The 8,454-nt window shown below is 43.8% G+C and overlaps 1 long non-coding RNA gene across 1 annotated transcript; it reads left to right on the forward strand.

The window, feature by feature from the left end:
• Positions 1-4,736: 4,736 nt before the first annotated feature.
• LOC136539200 (uncharacterized) lies at positions 4,737-7,148 on the forward strand. The gene is made up of 2 exons (XR_010779595.1): positions 4,737-5,147; positions 6,906-7,148. It is a non-coding gene; the product is annotated as an uncharacterized lncRNA (long non-coding RNA).
• Positions 7,149-8,454: the final 1,306 nt, after the last annotated feature.

Genomic DNA, 8,454 nt, shown 5'->3' on the forward strand with positions numbered 1-8,454 from the left:
TGTGGGTGGAGCAGCTAAGCATAACTACACTACCCGAATATTGAACCCTAGGTAATACAAGGAGGGTAATAGAAAGACTAGTCATGTCCTTAGGGTTTGCATAATTTAGACACATGCATGAAAAGTAAATGTAATTAAAGTTCATGGTACAATATGATCAAAGGGAGCCCGCACTTGGCTTTTTCCCAAAGTTAAGCTACTCAGAAGTCTTTGGCCTCTATCTTTCTGGTCTCTAGCTTCTGCTTCACTGTCGGTACTTAGCTCCTTGTCTTCAGCACTAACGAACCATGCTTCCTCTACTTGCAGCAATCAAGCAACACAAACAAACAAGACACAACTAAGAACAAATCACTCACAAGAAACGCTTGAAGAGAGCACACTAAACGACATGGCTCGGTGCTACGGTCGCGAGAGCGTAAGAACGACCGAGAACGGAGCTATCGTTAAAGAGGACACGTCTATCGAGATGCTTGCGACCAAATGGAGAAGATAGGCTATAAGCTTGATGCATTTTATTTATCAAATTAAAGTGATGGACATTTTGGAGAAATATCCTAAAGTTGAATTAGCCAAATTGAATTATTAAAGCCAAAGTATAACCTTAGTCTTATTTTATTTATAAATACATATTTCATAGTATTTAAGTCATTTAAATATTTATAATTTAGAAGACTTAGAATCATGTGACAATGACTATACGAAAGCATTTATGATTCAAGGTTCAACTAAGCAGATTATATTAAAAAGGTACTATTGTGGATATTAATTATATTAACATTTACTCGTGAAAGACCGAAGCTATAAACCTAAATTGCTTTTTATGAACTGAAAAGGCATTTATTAACATTAATCAAATTCATATTTATGTCTGAATTTAAAAGCATAGAACATGGTAAGCATCGTTGCTAACACGTAGCTTACGTTACGGACCTAACGCAACAAGAACGGGTTTAAACAGAGCTAAGACACGCAAGTTATGGCTAAAACTAGGTCTAGTGGCAAAACTGTGATTTACTAGAACTATTTTTGTATTTTAAATAAAATAAAAAACAACATTTTGTAAGGGCTTGGACCCCGGGTATAAAAACTAGGGAACTCGAGGGCTAAACTGCTAAAAGCTCGGCTTGACTTTGAACTGTGTTGGATTAAGGGTTAATTATCGAAAACTGCACGGGCTCTTTTGCAAAATGGCTAGAGCTGACCGGTGTTGACCGCGTTGATGCTAGCGTGGCTCCTGCGTGGCACTAACGGGGCGCTAACATGTCCGCTGACCTAGGGTTGACCGGGTCAGGGGTGGATTTGAGCCGCCGGATCCAGATCGGAAGGCTGGGAGGGGCTCGGCCGGGCTTTGACCGGCCAGCAGTGGTCAACGCGGGCACAGGCGCGGCGGTGCGCCCTGGGAGGCGGCGGCGGCTCACCGGAGTGCGGCGACGCTTGCGCTACGACGCACAACGGGCAAGGGCGAGTGCATGGGGTTGCAGAATCTCGCCTTCGCGCACTCAGGGACGGGGCTTACGACGGCGGATGGTAGCCGGAGGCGACGATGCACGCGGCGGGGCGGTTCGGCCTATGGCGGTGGGCGTCGGCGAGCTCATGCACGCGGCACGAAGGGAGAGACAGAGTGAGACCGGGACCGTCGGGTCGCTCACCTAAGGGCGAAGCTCGTGGCGGGCTCTCGTCGGCGCGGACTCGTCGGAGTGGGAGATCGACGGCGGCGGTGGCAAAGGCGACACGCGGGCTAGGGTTTACGGGGTGGCGGCTGCCGCTTCTAGGGTTCAAAGGGGCGACGCGGTGGCCAGGCGTGGCCCTTTATAGGCGGCGGCCATCCTCGGGGAGCGCGCTCGTGAGGATCGAGTGACGACGGCGGCATCCGTGCGATGCGGAGGTTAAGGACGACGGGCTCCCTGCTGACGCGTGAGGCCATGCTATAGGCGGGGCCCAGCTGGCAGCGGCTGCGCGCGGGACGCGGGCGCTGATGCGGCTCGCGGCTGGTCTGGAAGTTGGCCCAAGAGGGAGGCGGGCACGCGCGGCTTGGCGAGCAGGTTGGGGAGGCTATGCCGCTGGCGGGCTGGGCTAGCAGTGCGCGGGTGGAGGGGAAAGGCCAGCCGCAGGCTGGAGGAGGCCGGGGTGCCGGGCTTTGGGAGCTGGGCTGCGTGGGCCAAAGCAAGAAAGAGAGAAAGGGAAAAGAAAAAGGGTTTTCTTTTAATAGAAATGATTCAAACCATTTTTTTCTAAAAGATTTTGAAACCAAATTTTGATTAATAAAATTGATCTTGTTTTAGGCTATTTTAGAAAGCTAAACATATTTTCTTTTAAACACATTTTTAAATATTTTTTCTAACACAAATTTTGAACTAATTTTGAAATTCACCTTTTGAAGCTTTATTTTTTTAAAAAAAACCGAAAAGACCTAATCATGACTCACTCGAATTTTAGAAATTCATTTTTCTCACACAACCAAGGCAAAGCAAAGGCAAAAAACTAACACATCACATTAATTTTATAAATCCACATTTTTTATTTTGTATTGACAAATAATTAAATAAACCTTAGATAATTTTTAGAAAAAAAATATATTAAATTCTTTATTTTATTTAGTGTTTTCTAATAACCATCCAAAATAAGAATTTTGAGGTGTTACAACATGGTCGCCGCCGATCCATCACTGACCACCTGCGCGCCTAGTCGAGCATTGGGGCCACGCGCCCCCACGGCCGGCAGCCCAGCGGCACCGGTCCCTGCGACCCGGCCCCGGCGGCACTGGCCCCAGCGCTGTGGCCCCTGCGCCCTGGCCCCGGCGGACGCGGCTTCTCCTGTAGGGCGACCGAGCTCCGTCTTCTCCTGGAAGGCGAGCGCGACTCCTGTTGCGATCGAGATCCGTCTTCTCTTCTCGGTGTGGTACCCTGCATTGTTGGGTGAGGCAGCGCCGTTGAAGCTGAGGATGTAGTCGAGGCCGTCAGGGGCCGGAGGGGGTGAAGCGCGACCTGGAGAGATGGTTTTGGCAAAAGCAGGAGGCCACCGTGCCGCACGGCCGCGTCATGCGGGAGGGCGTCTAGTTCTACTGCAATGTGGAACACAAGCACCGGCGACGGAGGGTCACGAGCACAGGCAGCGGCAATGGCAACATCTAGAGGTTGAAGACAAGGACAAAAGAGTTATTTCATCCCTCTTCTCTCTCTCCAAAACTAGGAAATGCCAACTACAATTTAACATCAATGGCATATATGAGAATCATGTTTTTTAGTGGTAGATAAAAGAATTAGGTTTATGCCAAATAGTACGTAAGAAATCTTTTCAAAAATCTATCAGTTCTATTCTTTACTTGAATTCGCTGACTAGTTGGTTGCAGGATACACCTGGTATGCATGAGTTCTCCATTGTTCGGGGTTCATCTAAAGCCGGAAACCTACGTGTTTTTTCTAATGAAAAGGTAACAAGATTATCGTCTCAGAAGTGATTATATTAGATAAGTTAGTCTACAGATAGTTTGTAGAATCGCAGTCTGAAAATACGACCCAATTCTTGTCAACATTGATGAACAAAATGAAGGCGTGCCAAGTGGCTGAAAGATACCTCAGCGATAGCAACGGATTCAATCAGTAACGGAGATAATACTATTAGAGCAAAACCGTCAGAGTCGATAACAATCAGCCTGTTCGGTTGGCTGGTTCGTTTCGTTGCTGGTTCGTGAAGAAGTACTGCTGGCTAGTTTGTGTGAGAGAAAAATACTGTTCCGGCTGAAAATTTACGATCATTTACGACAAGCCACAGCCAAACGAACAGGCTGAATGGAGTTTCGAAACTGCAGTATTGTTTTTCACTGGAATATCCTACTTTATCGCACTGGTTCAATGTTACCATGCTACTCCGAAAAAGCAAAAATAGACTGATGTATTAATTCTAACATTTCCTGCTGGCTGCTACAACTACACTTTATATATTGTTGTAAAAAAAACTACACTTTATATATTAGGCTTATGTGATACAGATAGAAGTCAAACAATAGTAATTGCAATTGGGGATCAATTTATTTTCAAGATGAATAGGTCTTAATTGCCTGACTGTTTTATTTCTTATCAAACTCAAAACAATGTTCGGCTTACCCTTGCCCTGTTTGGCTTACCCCATATTTAGCTTGTTCGGCTTTTTTTTTTCAGCCAGAACAATGTTTTACTCTCACAACAATTTAGTCAGAACAGTGTTTTTCAGTCAGTTTCAGCCAAGTTTCAGACCAGCGAACGAGACCAAAAACACATGCAGCAGAGCTACAAGTTTTTTGTTTTGCATAACAACAAGTCAATTCAAAGGAACTTACCTACTTCCCACGCAAGCTTTTATTCTTATCCATGTGAGGTGTACCATATTAGTCTACACATGTTCTTTGGAAAGCTATAACTCTGCTAGTGAAGTTACAGCTCACCTTCACAAGACTACAAGACATTGAGATTTTTATTGCCATTACATTACACGGGCCATGTGCATGGATACATATCCATCTTCAATCCTGCCTCCAAAAGCTGGCCGGCGAGCGTGCCACGTCGCCTGTTTTTCTCGGCCGTTCGATCGGACGCGTGGACGGCCCAGATCGGGCAAGCCACGGTATTTTTGCAAAAACACCCTCGAGCTTTAGTCGAATCAACCCGCAGTCCAAGCCTCCTCTCAGTTTTGTTTTCAAAAAAGCCCTCGAACTTTACCGAAATCAACCCTCTATCCATCGAATGGAAGAGCAGGAAAAACCCGAGCAAGGCATCGTGGCGCTCCACCGGTGACGCGGCGCGGCGCCGGACCAAGGGCTTCCCTGCGCCCGTGACCTCGCTGCTGCTTGGGCAACTGCATCTCCCGCATCCCGGGCCTCCGCCTTATCCGGCTGTCGGGCCTAGAGAAGAAAGTAGGCTTCTCCCGCGGCGTCCTCGCGAGATGCCGGCGTCGGTCCTTCCGTCCCAGCATACGTCCCGAGCATGGCTGTCCCGTGCTGCAGCGGCGGTGTTGCTGGGTTCCATCCTGGTGTCGGACGTGGAGGATGGTGTTCCTGAAGACCGCGGTGGCCAAAAAGAGTAGTTGCGTGCTCTGCACTGCAGCTTCATCTCCACCTCGCTAATGACTTATGATTGGCATTGTCAAATCATTATCACTCATCCTTGATCCCTGTGAGTCATAGTTGATTTTTCTTTCTTTTACCTCTCGGTACTGATCTGAGCTCGTATTATGCAGTCATACATGCTAACTGTTTGACATAATGTCTCCCTAGATATACATGCTATGTTGTGTGGATCAACAACATCAAAATCTTTCCTGAATACACTGAAATACACATGGTAGAGACTAGCTTGTCTTGATACTCTGGCAATCTTCGTGGAGTCATTGATTAAGCAAAAGAAAAAGGGTAACAAAAAATAAAAATTCTTTACCTACATGGTGATTCCATGATGCTGAAATACCAGTAGTTGCAATACCATTGTTGCAGCCCCATCTTCAAAGATACATTTTCTCAAATGCATTTCAGCAAAACTGGAAGTGTGTTCACATTATATCTGTTAACTATTTAATTATGCAACATAAGATTGGTTTCTACTAATATCTCTAAAATAGTTGAGCCTTTGCATTTTAGTTATGCTATTTCTGAAAATAATAGTACATCCACTTCATCAGTTCCTCAGAAATCAATGCCTACTCACATGTCTTATTGCTTCATGACTAAATTGAAGTCTCACTTACTGTCATTGAACCGCAGTACTTTACCACTAAACCATTGTTTCATGATACAATGGAACTGCATTTCAAGTGAAATTGGATTAGTTTGATACTAAAGTTTTTCTGGAAAGTTAAGTTTAATTCTCACCGTATTGCTTTGTTCTACACAAATAATACACCGACTGTCGATAGTCCTCTCCTTTGTATTTCGTAAAATGGTGATTTGTCCAGGACTCATGTTACTGCTTTGCTGCCTGCTCGAACAAGTGCCCCACTGGTACCTACTTAGTATCAAATTTTGAAATGCTAATAAGTTCTCCATATGTTTAGACAAATTTAGTTTTACCTTCTGTTCCCTGTTTAGACTACTTCTACTAAGCACAGCACAATGATATCTCATTTAAACTGGGAACTATGATGTGCTGGTTGTGACATGTTTGCAGGACCTACAATAGTTTTTCCAATTTAGTGGTATCACAAAAGCTGCCTTCTATCTTTTTTTTCTTGGACTTTATATATAGCAGGGGAGACCCCCACCTGCGTTCTATCTATCACTTGCAATATGTCATACAATACCATTCAAAAGGTAATTTATGTCATATAATACTTTCTCTTGTTACCTTTTGGTCTATTAATAAATTATCTTAGAGTAGTGTAGGATATTTGCTGAGATGCCATAGAAAGTACTACTATATCCTGATCTGCACGCCTACCATGTTTTCTCTGTTCCAGAGTTCTAAAGATCAACCCAGTTTTTTTTTTTTTGTGCATTTCACTGCAGTTAAAACTACAAGAGTTAGCAGACCATGCCCTTTTCTCTGGTAAAGCAAGCTGTAGCTTTTCTTTCACTTTGAGCAGTGTGCTCATTTACGGCACTATACTCTGTACTATTCTGCTATAGTTTTTTCTTGAGAACATGCAGGAGAGATGCATATATTTGTGTTAAGAATACTGAAAACTAGTAATTGTATCTTTAGATTTGAAAGTTAGTTGCTTTTAGCCTTTTGCTTTTGGTTTATACTAAATTAAATGGCTCAGCATTATTCTGGTTTTGTGTTGCATTAAGACGTGAAGTATTTTCTCCCTATTCCGTACTCTGGATTTAGAATGCCGCGCGTGTGTGTGATTAGTTGCTGATTTAGTTGGAAGCAATGTTGTCCATACTGTGCAATCCATTTGTCAGCTTTCTGCTTAGTAATCGTAAACCATTGCAGATATAAACTTAATGGCAATTACCAAGGTATTGCAAAGAGCCAACTTCTGGAGCAATTCATCAATGTTCCTTCAACAAGTGTAGAACCTAGACGGGGAGCAGTGGTGTGCTGCTCACCAGACAGATCCAATTACAAATGAGTTTGCCCCTAAGGATGGAGCATTGGCAACACTCACCTTCTAATTTCTGTAATTCCAACTGGAAATGCACTCTAATGATTTTCCCTACATATCGGCTTCGTTCATGTTTATCTACAACATTTTTTTTGCATTTTAGCAAGGTTTACATCCAGGGATTCTCAATATCTGGAACTGTGACTCCATGCTCGAATGTGAAACCCTTGATGCACTTTACTGTTTACACATTTGAACGGTGTGGTTTCAAGATATACCAGTTCAACTCTTTCCATCGATGTACTAGGTCATGAGGAGGTATGTTATCATATCTTGTAGCGCTAATCTAAATAAACAGAAACAATACATTACTCTGGTGTATAATCCGTATTAACTTTAATCTGCTATAATTTGCTTATTTCCAAGGGTGCATAAAATTATTTGCTCTTCACTGATTGCTAATATGTCTCTTGCAATGAAATGTTCCTGTTTACTAACCATCAATTCGAGTACTGGTGCTTTCAAAGCACAAACGTTGTCACCTTTTCCATCATACTAAGAATATACTAAACAAATATTGCCAATACTGTACTGGGACACTGGGACAGCATAAGCTGGCGCGGCAACGCCGCGCCCTATGTTTTCTAGTAAATCCCTAGAAGTCCATGCTGCAGTGCACTAATCTCTGGATCTACTACTACTACTACTCGTCAAGTAGTTGCAGTTAGATCTTCTACTATGTTCTTTTTTACTTCTTGTAATGGAGTTATGCAGTAAATACTTCATCTGCGATACATTTAGTATGTGACTTTTTAGTACCTTTCCGTGAAAACATTTCAAGAATCACATTCACAGTAAATATATTTTTCTATAATATGTATAGTAAAGTGTAGACATGTAGATGTATTAGGGTCTCTCCGTCAATATCTCACGGTTTTCTTGAGACATCTGAAAACCCGTTCCCAGCATGCAAACTACATGATATACTCCGTACTTTTGACAGGGAAACGTCCCATTGCATCGATGGACCATAGAAACAGTCATTTTTAGTCCGATCCGAGCCATGACGACTCAGGATATATAATCAGCAGCAGCGTCAGCAATGGCATAAGAGAAAGAGTGGCCTAGTGCACTCTGTATGAGATTTTTTTAAACTCTAAATCGGATTTAACTATGCGAGCGTGGGGTATAACTCCCGATACTCATAGGGCTGTACATGGGTCGAGCCACTAGGGGAGGCCCAACCCACGAGACTACGCATGGATCGCGCTACTAGTGGAGACCCAGCTTACAAGACAACGCCGCGTGAAGCACGGCACATGTCGGCGTGCCTCGCAAGACTACGTGAAAATCCTCGCTGATCTAGGAAACTTGCTCGGATATGCTAGATCACGTAGTATTTGTAACTTTCTATCTTGTAAATCGATCAGGACAGAA

This window comes from Miscanthus floridulus, chromosome 2 (genome assembly GCF_019320115.1).
Source record: "Miscanthus floridulus cultivar M001 chromosome 2, ASM1932011v1, whole genome shotgun sequence".
NCBI classification, from domain to species: domain Eukaryota; kingdom Viridiplantae; phylum Streptophyta; class Magnoliopsida; order Poales; family Poaceae; genus Miscanthus; species Miscanthus floridulus.